Source organism: Ovis canadensis, chromosome 13 (assembly GCF_042477335.2).
Source record: "Ovis canadensis isolate MfBH-ARS-UI-01 breed Bighorn chromosome 13, ARS-UI_OviCan_v2, whole genome shotgun sequence".
Classification (NCBI taxonomy): Eukaryota; Metazoa; Chordata; class Mammalia; order Artiodactyla; family Bovidae; genus Ovis; species Ovis canadensis.
This window is the reverse complement of record NC_091257.1, coordinates 76,612,268-76,624,740: the sequence shown is the minus strand read 5'-3', so window position 1 is coordinate 76,624,740 and position 12,473 is coordinate 76,612,268. Positions and strand designations below refer to the sequence as shown.

The following is a 12,473-nucleotide window of genomic DNA, read 5'->3' as shown; positions in this document are numbered from 1 at the left end:
TAAGGCTCTTGCCCTCTCTGAGCCTCATTCTGCCCTCTCCCCACCCCTTTATAATAGGAGGCACTTGCTTCTCAGGCTTGGCCTGAGGTCCTGTGGGATAGGGATTTGAAAGGCTCTTTGAAATTTCTGAAAACACATGTTTCTTGTCTAACCTGACTCAAAACCAGGCTCTGAGAGCAGAAGTGGCTTGCCTGGCCCCACATTAACTTAGAACAGCTGATCCCCAGCAAAGACACTTCCTCAACTCACTACTGAAACCCCTGGAACCTGAAACCGGCTCCCTGTCCCCTCGGTTTCTGCAGGCCCTACGTGGAAGGGAAGCAAGAAAGTTCAGCTTGCTTGGCCTGACTGCTTCCCATGGTCACCGTGCTGGCCACAGAGGCCTCAGAGACTCCTCCTCAGAGCCCTGCCTGAACAGCCTGTGGAGTGGGCGGCTGGTGGTTTCCTAGGAGCTTTTAGGCTCAAGCAGTGGCTTTTGAGGGCTGGGAGCAAGGAGCCCTGGAGTTTAGTCTCACCTCTGCCGCAAACTCACTGTGTGACCTTAGGCAAGTCCCAGCCTTTCTCTGGGCCTCAGTTTCCCCAAACATGAGATGAGATGTCGGGTGATTAGTTCTCCGAAGGGCACAGCTATAGCTCTTTCTTGTGTAGCAGCTACTCCTCCTCCTTCTGACAATAGCTCCTCAATTTTCTTTGGGAACCACCCCTCTCCCATTATCAGTTCCTGGACTATGTATGGCAGAGCTGATGGGTCTGTGATGAAGTCTGGCCAATCAGACTTGCAGTAATAGGAGCAGAGATGGGCATGTGACTCAGTTCTGGCCAATGAGAGTCACCCATTTGGCTGGAAAATGGGTGTTGCAAAGCAGAGCCTAGTAATGAAGAAATACAGATTCTTCAACTCTGCATAAAGCAGATATGCTCATGGACTTTCCAATATCCTTCTTTTTCTGCTTGAGCCAGTTTGAATTGGATTTCTGTGCCTTTGAACCTCAAAGAGGCCTGCTGAGTGCAAAGGAAATTCTTACAAAGGATTGCAATTCATACTCAGGTGTAAATGGCTTACGGCAAAGATTGCTGTAACTTCCTATTAAAGGAAGTTTTGATAGAAGAAAGTAAAGAGGGCACTAGACCCATTAGAGTGGGTGAGGGGTGTGTGGAGTATGAAGCTGGTGGCACTGAAGCCATGCCTAGAAAGGGCCTGACGTGGATTAGGCTGGCCATATACATGAACCCATCTGTCAGATGGGGAAATGGAGGCCCACAGAAGAGAGGATTCCTAGGTAGTCAGTGGCAGGTAGAGCAAGAACCCAGCTCTCCTCCTCCCATTCTCCCCAGGGCTCAAGACTGTCCATTTAGAGGAACTTTTCCTTCTCAGAATAGCTCAGCCATGGGGGCAGGGGAACAAACCTTCCGCTGTCGGGGACCAAGTCCCTGAAGAGTTTTCAGGAACACATAGCTCCCTCTCCTCGGGTTCCTTGACTCTTCTGAATGAACCAGGCAAACCTCCAAGTGACTGCTCTCCATGATGGACATTTGGGGTCACCTCTGACTCTCCATCTCTTCCCTTTTCCAACTGTCAGCTTCTTTCTGATCAAGAGCTCAAAACTTTGATTTTGCAAATACCCAGAGAGGGTGGGTGGCATGCCTTGGTTTACACAACAGCAAGTGACCGAGCAACATAGGAAAGAGGAAGTCGGGTCTTTGGTCATTTGCCTGACTCAGTCAGAAGGTTGACTCTGAGATGTATATGTTCCAACCACTTGCTGCAACCAAGTAGTACATTTTTGTCATGTTCCATGTTACCTCTGGGTCACCTGATCAACTCCAGAACTCAAGGGCACTTGTAAGCCTCCTTAGAATATTTCTATCTTTAAGGTAGGCAGAGGGCAGGCAAGTTTGGAAAAATATAGGGTCCAGAGGATCCTCTGGAGAAGAGCATGGAAACCCACTCTAGTACTTTTGCCTGGAGAATTCCATGGACAGAGGAGCATGGTGGGCTACAGTTTGTGGGATCACAAAGAGTTGGACATGAATGGGCAACTAACACTTGAAGCCAGAAAGAGCTGGGTTTGAATGCCTTTTCTGCTTCTTACAGATAAGTGAGCTTTTTAAAATATAAGTCAGATCACGTCCCTCCTTTGCTCAAAATATCCCGGGGCTGCCATCTCACTTGGAGTAAGAGTCCAAGTCCCCTCTGGTCAGGCTGGCAAGGCTCCATGGCCTGGGGTCCCCTCAACCTCACAGTCCTGTCTCCTCCAGCCCCCCCTTGATTTTTTCATTTCAGCCACACTAGCCTCTTGCTATTCCTCAACTCACCAACCATGTTTCTACCTCAGGGCCATCGCACAGGCTGCTTTCTGGAACATTCATCACCCAGAAAGCCTCTTTCTCTTCACCCAGCTCTTCTTGCAGATCTCACTTTCTCAGCAGGGTCTTTTCTTATCATCCTGGCTAAGATAGGAGCACTGTCCCCAACTCCTATCACTTTCTGGCCCCTTCCCAGCTACATTCTTCATGGCTTTAGCCACCATCTAATATGGTAGCCACAAGGATGAGCCTCTCAGATCTCCAAATGCAGAGAGCAGAACTGACCAGTGGCCCAGCTGTCATGCTGTGAAGAACATCACTGTTGCCTTGGGCTGCTCTCACCCAGTGGCTGAGAGTGCCAGGGGTACCAAGGCAGGACCATGCCAGGGGGACCTCTGATGGAACCTCCTTGACAGCCTTGCCAATGTTCCTTAGAACTGCCTTGTAGTTTAAGACATTTCTACCTTCCTTTCCTTGCTTCTTCCCTTCCTTCCTCTCTCCTTCTTTCATTTGGAGTCAGACATGCCTTGCTAGTATTCATGTATGGGTGTGAGAGCTGGACCATAAAGAAGGCAAGCCCCGAAGAATTTATGCTTTTGAACTGTGGTGTTGGAGAAGACTCTTGAGAATCCCTTGGACAGCAAGGAGATCAAACCAGTCAATGCTAAAGAAGATCAACACTGAATATTCATTGGAAAGACTGATGCTGAAGCTGAAGCTCCAATACTTTGGCCACCTGATGAGGACTGACTCATTGGAAAAGACCCTGATGCTGGGAAAGATTGAAGGCAAAAGGAGAAGGGGACAACAGAGGATGAGATGATTGGATGGCATCACCAACTCAATGGACATGAGTTTGAGCAAACTCCAGGTGATAGTGAAGGACAGGGAAGCCTGGTGTGCTACAGTCCATGGGGTCACAAAGAGTCAGACACGACCGAGTGAATGAACAACAGTGCCTTGCTGTCTTATCTGATGCCTCTCCTAACCTCTCCTAGCTCCTTCTACAGGCATTCCCTCTAATCAGTTCTGAGAGTCGCCTTCTCCAAGGACCTGACTAACTGAATGAAATGCCCTTAGCTGCCAGGGTGCCCTAGATTTCTCCTTTTAAACAGTAGTCACAAACGTGTGTTTAAACTGAGAAGGACTGTTCATGTGTGTTTATCTTTGCTTGGAGAGGAACAAAGTCTTTCCTTGATTGGAGCTGAGTGAAGGTGACCCCCTTCCAAAAGGAAGTGGTGGCCAGTTCGCCCAAGGGACAATTTTTCACTTCAACCTCCCACCGTGCTCCAAGGTCTGCTGCCCCCAAATCTGACCCCCTCAAATAGAAACTTCAAAGTTTTCATCGCGTGCTCTGACCCTTTTACACTTTCTTTTTTATTGTTGACAGAGCCAGTTCTTTTCTGTTTTGGAGGGTATGCATTTTTGTTTTTAAAATTACCTTTCATCACCTAGGAAAACACTACATTGTCCTTGTTAAAAATGAAAACAATAAAGCTAAATCTAAGGCACCTTTGGAATAAGGCCTGTAAGTTACCCTTTCCAGGCCCTCCACGGCCACCCCTCCATTCACCATCCCCTCCCAGGTAGCCTCTTCTTGTACATTTGCATATTATACTAAAGCAGATATATCAGTGCCCCTCCTCCTTGCTCAGCTGTTTACCCTTCTGAACACTCGCTGGATGTCCAACTGCCAGGACCTGCGTCTCTTCGTCTAGATTTCTCTGTGGTCTTTGGCACCTGCTCTGCCCATGAGCCTGGTAAGTGGAAGTGCTAGAGGATTGTCAGCCCGCGGGAGCTGATCTCATCCCCATCAGCTGTGACTGACAGGATCAGGCAGATAAGCATCCCAGTTCCTCGGGCTCAGTGGCTTCCAGCACTCCCAGTAGAACTGAGCTCCAGGTGCCGACAATGGGACTGACTTGATCACATTTTTATTGTCTGCTGACCTGGGTTCGATCCCTGGGTTGGGAAGATCCCCTGGAGAAGGGAAAGGCTACCCACTCTAGTATTCTGGCCTGGAGAATTCCATGAACTGTGTAGTCCATGGGGTTGCAAAGAGTCAGACAGGACTGAGCAACTTTCACTTTCACTTCTCTTCTCTGTCTTGCTTCCCACTCTCCTATAGGGTTTTCTGGGATCAAATCCCAAATAAACTAAACAGTGAATGCATTTGACATGTCTTCTAGGGTCTGCTTCTGGGGAAACTCAGGCTGACACATATACACTCATAGAAAATATGGAGTATCACTTTTTATGTGTGTGTTAACATAAAAGGAATACCGTTTTGCATGAATGGTGAGGCAGTAGTCATCTTATCCTCATTTTTCAGATGAGGAAATTGAGACTCAGGGAGTGAAAGAATTTGGCTGGTGCCACACACAACTTGTGTGACGCACTGTTGGCACTCAAACTCAGGCCTCCTGCGCTCTGTCTGCACACACGCATGCTAAGTAGCTTCGGTCATGACCAACTCCCTGCAACGCTATAGGCCTGTAGCCCACCAGGCTCCTCTGTCCATAGGCTTCTCCAGGCAAGAATACTGGAGTGGATGGCCACTTCCTTCTCCAGCGCTCTATGGTTCTTCATTTCTCTGGCAGAGTTGAGGGAGAGTCTTCTATTCTCTTGGCTGCACCTAAGTCTCCTGGACCAAAGGATTTCATGGTGATGGTGGGAGCTCAGGTAGGTGTCGTAGGTCAGGATGAGGACTGTCACAAGGCCCAGTGCAGGGCAGGGCCACCCAGACGGTGCAGCCTGTGTGGCCACAGCCACTGGCCAAGAACAGGACACATTTTACATTCAAGCAAGGATTTCCTCTCTGTCGTTACCCATGCCTCTGGAATTATATACTAAAACTCCCAGTCCTGGGGTGGAGGAAACTGGAGAAATGGCATGGGGTATCAAAGCGCTGTGGGGGCAGGGGTGGCTTAGAAAGGCAGGCTAAGAGATTGTACCATTAACTTACTCTGTAACTTTGGGAAAGTTACTTACCCTCTCTGGGCCTGACATTTCTTTTCTATAAAAAGGGAGGCCTTGTCATGATTTTACGACTGGCTTTGAAAACTCAACTGAGCTATAGGGGCCCACAGGGCTTTCCACATGGGGCAGGTAGTCCAGACAAGGGTGCTGCAAACTGGATGTTTCGGGGGCAGTCTACAGGGCAGCCCCGCTCAGCAGCACCCACACTACGATGAGTGAGTAGCAGCAGAGCACAGGAGACCAAGGCTCTAGTCCCAGCTCTTTCAGTTGCTCAAGAGAAGACAGAAGCTCAGATTTCCATGAGCTCTCTTGACTTTAAATATTAGTGCATGTTTAAGAAGAATCATTGTGTGAGGCCAGAGAAGGCAATGGCACCCCACTCCAGTATTTTCGCCTGGAAAATCCCATGGACGAAGGAGCCTGGTAGGCTGCAGTCCATGGGGTTGTTACAAGTCACACACGTCTGAGCGACTTCACTTTCACTTTTCACTTTCATGCATTGGAGGAGGAAATGGCAACCCACTCCAGTGTTCTTGCCTGGAGAATCCCAGGGACAGGGGAGCCTGGTGGCTGCCGTCTATGGGGTCGCACAGAGTCGGACACGACTGAAGCAACTTGGCAGCAGCAGCAGCATTGTGTGAGGCCAACTAAAACACACATATTTGCTGAAATATCTCAGGCAAAGGAGGGGAGGGAGTGTTCAACACCCCTCAATTCTGTATTTTTGAGGCCCTACTATCTCTCATTCCTACTGGAATGCAAAAGTAGGAAGTCAAGAAACACCTGGAGTAACAGGCAAATTTGGCTTTGGAATACGGAATGAAGCAGGGCAAAGGCTAATAGAGTTTTGCAAAGAGAACGCACTGGTCATAGCAAACACCCTCTTCCAACAACACAAGAGAAGACTCTACACGTGGACATTACAAGATGGTCAACACTGAAATCAGATTGATTATATTCTTTGCAGCCAAAGATGGAGAAGCTCTATACAGTCAGCAAAAACAAGATCGGGAGCTGACTGTGGCTCAGATCAAGAACTCCTTATTTCCAAATTCAAACTTAAATTGAAGAAAGTAGGGAAAAACCACTAGACCATTCAGGTATGACCTAAATCAAATCCCTTATGATTATACAGTGGAAGTGAGAAATAGATTTAAGGGACTAGATCTGATAGACAGAGTGCCTGATGAACTATGGATGGAGGTTCATAACATTGTACAGGAGACAGGCATCAGGACCATCCCCATGGAAAAGAAATGCAAAAAAGAAAAATGGCTGTCTGAGGAGGCCTTACAAATAGCTGTGAAAAGAAGGGAAGTGAAAAGCAAAGGAGAAATGGAAAGATATTCCCATTTGAATGCAGAGTTCCAAAGAATAGCAAGGAGAGATAAGAAAGCCTTCCTCAGTGATCAATGAAAGAAATAGAGGAAAAGAACAGAATGGGAAAGACTACAGATCTCTTCAAGGAAATTAGAGATACCAAGGGAACATTTCATGCAAAGATGGGCTCAGTAAAGGACAGAAATGGTATGGACCTAACAGAAGCAGAAGATATTAAGAAGAGATGGCAAGAATACACAGAAGAACTGTACAAAAAAGATCTTCACGACCCAGATAATCACAATGGTGTGGTCACTCACCTAGAGCCAGACATCCTGGAATGTGAAGTCAAGTGGGCCTTAGAAAGCATCACTACAAACAAGGCTAGTGGAGGAGAGACCACCTGACCTGCCTCTTGAGAGATCTATATGCAGGTCAGGAAGCAACAGTTAGACCTGGACATGGAACAATGGACTTTTTGGGGGCAGGAGGAGGAGGGGACAATAGGATGAGATGGCTGGTTGGCATCACCGCCTCGATGGACATGAGTCTGGGTGAACTCCGGGAGGTGGTGATGGACAGGGAGGCCTGGTGTACTGCGATTCATGAGGTTGCAAAGAGTCGGACACGACTGAGTGACTGAACTGAACTGAACTATGTCTTAGGTGCCAGGGGTTAGATATGCAGTAGTTTTGGAGACAGACATGTCTGTGCCCTCATGGGACTTACTTTCTAAAAGAGTTTAAAGTCTAAGCCCTGACCAGTCCTCTGAACTCAGACAACTCTCTCCTCACCCTCTGGGGTAAGAGGCCCCCAGAGAGCAGCCTGGTAGAGGTGAGATTGAGACTCATGCTTAATGAATGATGGTTTTAATAATAATTTTTGAAAAGGAAAATACCAACTGTTGACCACAGGGTGGAGAAACTGGAACTCTAGTACGTTGCTGGTGGGAATGTAAAGTAGTGGAATATAATTTGGTGATTCTTCAAAGGTTAAACATGGAGTTACTATATAACCCAGAAATTCTACTCCTAAGTATATACCCGAGGGACCTGAAAACAGGTGCTCAAATACATGCACATGCATGCTCATAGCATCACCATTCACAGTAGTCAAAGGTGGAAACAGCCTGAATTTCCATCTACAGATGAGTGGATAAGCAAATCATAGAATATACATACAATGAAATACTATTCAGCCATAAAAGGAATTACATGTGTCAGTATTTAATGTGGATGAACCTTGAAAGAATCCAGTCACAAAAGGTCACATATTATGTAATTCCATTTACATGAAACATCTAGAATAAATCAATCCATTGATACAAAATGCAGGTTGGTGGCTGCCAAGGGCTGAGGAGTGGGAGGAAGGGGAATAACTGACTATGGCGTTTCCTTCTGAGATGATAAAAATGTTTTAGAACTACACAGAGGTGCTGATCACACAACCCTGAATGCCCCACTGCATTGCTCACTTAAAATGGTTCATTTTATAATGTTATATGAGTTTCACCTTAAAAAGTTTTAAAAATTGAAGACTATGGACTTCCTCGGCAGCCCAGCGGTTAAAACTTCACTTTCCAATGCAGGGGGTGTGGGTTTGGGAAACTAAGATCCGCATGCCTCGCTGCCAAAAAACCAAAACACAAAACAGAAGCAATGGTGTAATGTTTAATAAAGACTTTAAAAATGGCCCACATCCAAATATTTTTTAAAAATTGCAAGCTATCTAAAAGTGCTTTGCTAGGATGGTTAAAACAAATTATAGTCCCTCCAAACAGTGGACTATTACTCAGTCATTAAAAATTTGAGGATGTTTTAATGACATGGAAAAATGCTTGCAATGTAATACTAAGCAAATAAGTGGGATAAAAATTGTATATGCAGCATTTTACTAATTATGTTAAATAAAACGTGCACAAAAAAGAAGGCTATAAAAATAAAACATTTGCTACCCAAACATTTTTTTTAAAAGATTCATGCTTCTGGGAATTTTGTGGCTATCCGTTGGTTAGGACTCCGTGCTTTCACTATTGAGGGCCCAGGTTCAATACCTGGTTGGGGGACCAAGATTGCTCAAGCTGTGAGGGGAGGCAAAAAGAAAACCAAAAAAACTGAAAAGCAAAACAAAAAAAGATGCATGCTCCTATTGCTGGAGCATATACTAAGTGTCAGGCATAGTGAAGAGGGCGGAGGAAAGAATCTTTGCCCTCCTGCAGCTGAGAACAGGTGTCTGTGGCCCTGGATCTAGAGGGAGCTGGAAGGTCAGCAGAGCCAATCCTTTCTTCTCTCTTCTCTGCCCCAGACCCCCTGGGTGACATTTCCACGCCTCGGTCCTCCTCATACACAAAAGCTGCCCCTTGGGAGAGCCACTCAGCCTCTCGGTGTTTCCCCCTAGAAACACCTGTACGTGAGCCCAAGACCACACATCCAGGCTGGCCCCAGCAGTGTTGTTTGTTGTCCTGAAGCCCTGGATCAACCTGACTGTTCAACATCGGGGGGAATGAGAAGTAGGGCAGGACGGTACCCTCCTGGAATCCTCCACTTAGAAGGAATAAACTAGAGCTCTGTATCTTATTCTGGCTAGATTGTGACAACTTAATGATAACAAGGCAGGGAAAATGAAACTGCTGCAGAATCTCACAGTTAGACAGCATTTATGTAGATCTTTAAAACACGAAAGACAATTTTATGTATTGTTTATGCACCCACATATATATGTAACACATTTTTAAAGGCACAGACAGGAAGAGCTATAATTCATGACAGAGATTGTCTCTGGGGAGGGAGAGAAACAGAACTAAGATGGATACTGGGTGGGGAGGCTTCAATGTTATCTGTTACTTTTAGTAATTTTATTTTTCAAAAAAACTGAAACAAACGTGACAAAATGCGAACATTTGTTAACTCTGGGTGGTGGGTTCCTGGGATATTTAGTATATTGCTCTCTTCACTTTTCTGTATTTAACACCACCCCCCCCCCCAAAAAAAATGGATAGTGCAGAGAAAGCAGTGATGAGAACTGATATCTTTTGAGGCCTTTCTCTGTGCTGGCCAAAGTGGTTCTCAAAGTGTGGGCCTTGAACCAGCATCATCCGGGAATAAAAATACTTTAGGTCCTGTGCCAGACCTATTGAATCACAAACTCTGGGGTCAAGACCCAAAAAATCTGTGTTTCAACAAGCTTTCCAGGTGATTCTTATGTACTGTTTAAGTTTGAGAACCACCAGGCTAGACTGTAATAGCTATAGTGAAAGTGAAGTCACTCAGTCGTGTCTGACCCTCAGCGACCCCATGGACTGCAGCCTTCCAGGCTCCTCCATCCATGGGATTTTCCAGGCAAAAGTACTGGAGTGGGGTGCCATTGCCTTCTCCGTGTAATAGCTATGACTGTTGTTAATGGATATTAAGCAGTTAGACCTGTTAGGCAATAAGCAGTTAGACCTGTCAGTAACTCAATCTAATCTTCGAAACAACCCTATGGGGACTTCCCTGGTGGTCCAATGGCTAAGACTCTGAGCTCCTGATGCACGGGGCATGGGTTTGATCCTTGGTCAGGGAACTAGATCCCACATGCTGCAACTAAGACCCAGTGCGGTCAAATAAATAAATAAATGCATTTTTAAAAAGATCCTCTGAGGTAGCCATTATTTCAAATATCCCCATTCTACAGCTGTGGAAACGGAGGCACAGAATGGCCATATCCTCTGCTCAAGGTCCAACAGGCAGGTTGCCCACCCAAAACCCCTTGCTTAGCCACTGCATTAAACTGTCCTTGAGTGCACGCTCAGTTGCTTCAGTCGTGTCCGGCTCTGTGCGACCCAGTGGACTGCAGCCTGCCAGGCTCCTCTGTCCATGTGATTCTCCAGGCAGAAATACTGGAGTAGGTTTCCATGCCCTCCTCCACCCTCCTCCAGGGATCTTCCTGATCCAGGGAGCAAACCCAGGTCTCATGTCTCCAGCAGTGGCAGGCAGTTCTTTACCACTAGCGCCACCTGGGAGGCCCAAACTCACTTACATGACCTCTAATATACTCTATCTCATCGCAGTCTTGGAAGACAGACCTAATAGCCCTCTTTGACAGATGAGGAAATTGGAATTTAAAGAGGGAGAGTGAGTGACTTGTCCAAAGTCTCACAGGAGGAAAATGAGGGGCCAGGCATCCTCCTGTAGTCTGTCCAGGAAGTTTCAGGGTCCGACCTAGACCGCCTGGGGATCAGCGCGCAGCTGGGAGGAAGAGGGAGCTCAGCTAGCGAACCGACCCAGCTGCAGCCCTGCCTGGGTGTGGCTCGCGCTGTCACGTCGACGGCCAGCTGTCCCCTTCCCCACCATGGCTGCCAAGCCGCCGTGACCGTGACCGTGACCGTCACCCAGCCCCAGCAGGAACAGTAAGGGCTTTTCCCCTCACAGGCTCCTTGAAGCCCTTTTTTTTTGGTCTCTTGCTGAAGAGGAACCTGGACGGCCTAGGGAAGTGGCGGCTCAGGCAGAAAGTCACCCTCCTGCGTTCCCAGGTTTGCAGCCGGGCCATTCGGCTGTTCATTTGGACATCCTCCCCCGCGGGTCGGTCCCCGCATCCTGCCGCCTGTCCGCCGCTCCGCCGACGGTTCCTTTCCGCTGCGCCCCAGCCTACGCAACTCACCACCCTGGGTGCCCTCAGCAGCCCGAAGACCCGACCGTCAGGCCAAGTTCGTGGGCCGGTGTCCCCTGACCCCCGAGTCCGAGGCACTCACCTGGGCGCCCGCTCCTCCTCCGGCGGGCAGCCCGGATCCTCGCAGCTCGAGCGCCCCCCCAGCTCGGCAGTCCCCGGGGTCCCGGGGCGCTTGAGAGCTAGGGGAAGATGAATTGACTTTCAAGAAGAGGCTGGGGCTCTTCTGTGCCGTGCGTCTTTGGGGGAGGGGCCCTCTGGCGCTGAACTGTCCCCTTCCACTCGCCCCTACGCCTCGGCGGTGCGTCCCGACCGGAACCAGGGACTCGGTGGCGCCCCACAGACCATCTGGGCGCCTTAGCCGCGCCCGGGGCGATGCTAACCCCGCCCCCAAACGTCCTAAACCCGCCCCGAAGACTCTGACCCCACCCCAGGGACTCCAATCTCTGTCCCCACCTCTCAAGATCCTAATCCCGCTGCCTTAAGGATTTTTTTAAACACCGCCCATCCAAGGCTTCTAACCCTGCCTCCAAGAATCCTTACCTCATCCCCGAAGGGCAATAACCCCGCCCCCAAGAATTTTAACTGGTGCTTCCAAGGTCCTAATCCCCAAATAAACTAACACCTCCTCCAATGTATTCTAATCCTGCCTTCCAGTGCCCTAACCCTGTCCCAAATGATTCTAAACCCCACCCTCTCGAGAACCCCAGCACCCCATCTTCTCCTCCTGAGATCTTAATTCTGCCCCAAAGGATTTTGAATCTCACCTATGAAGGAATTTTAACCTCGTCTACCAGAGGTTTCTAATTCTGCCCCAAGGATTTTAATCCGGCAAGTGAAGGATCCTAGTCTCTTTCATAAATAGATTCTAACCCAGCCCTCAAGATTTGTTACCCTAATCCTAGGGATTCTATTCTAATCTCGCTCCTGGGTAATCCCAACCTGTTCACATAGGATTTTAATCCTCCTCTCCCCTCAGGATTCTAATCCAGCCCATTCCAAGATTCAACCCCTGCTTTCCAGGTTTCTGATCCCACATATCAAAGGATTCTAAACCGGTTTGGGAGGATCCTAACCCTACCTTCCTCATTCTCACAGGACTGTACCCCCCCCTCCCCCAAGCATTCCGATTCATTTCCCCACCATTCCAATCGCCTCCTTCTAGCCCAGTCCCCTCCCCAACGCTGTGTCCCAAGCCTTCCCAGCTCTTCTGTGGTCTGCGG

At 48.2% G+C, this 12,473-nt stretch overlaps 1 protein-coding gene across 1 annotated transcript in view; it reads right to left on the bottom strand.

Moving 5' to 3' along the window:
- The window catches only part of HCK (HCK proto-oncogene, Src family tyrosine kinase), a 44,119-nt gene extending 32,317 nt beyond the window's left edge, over positions 1-11,802 (bottom strand). Inside the window, exon 1 of the mRNA XM_069548304.1 lies at positions 11,336-11,802. The gene's annotated coding sequence lies outside the window, so the exon portion shown is untranslated. The remainder of the gene's footprint in view (positions 1-11,335) is intronic.
- Positions 11,803-12,473: the final 671 nt, after the last annotated feature.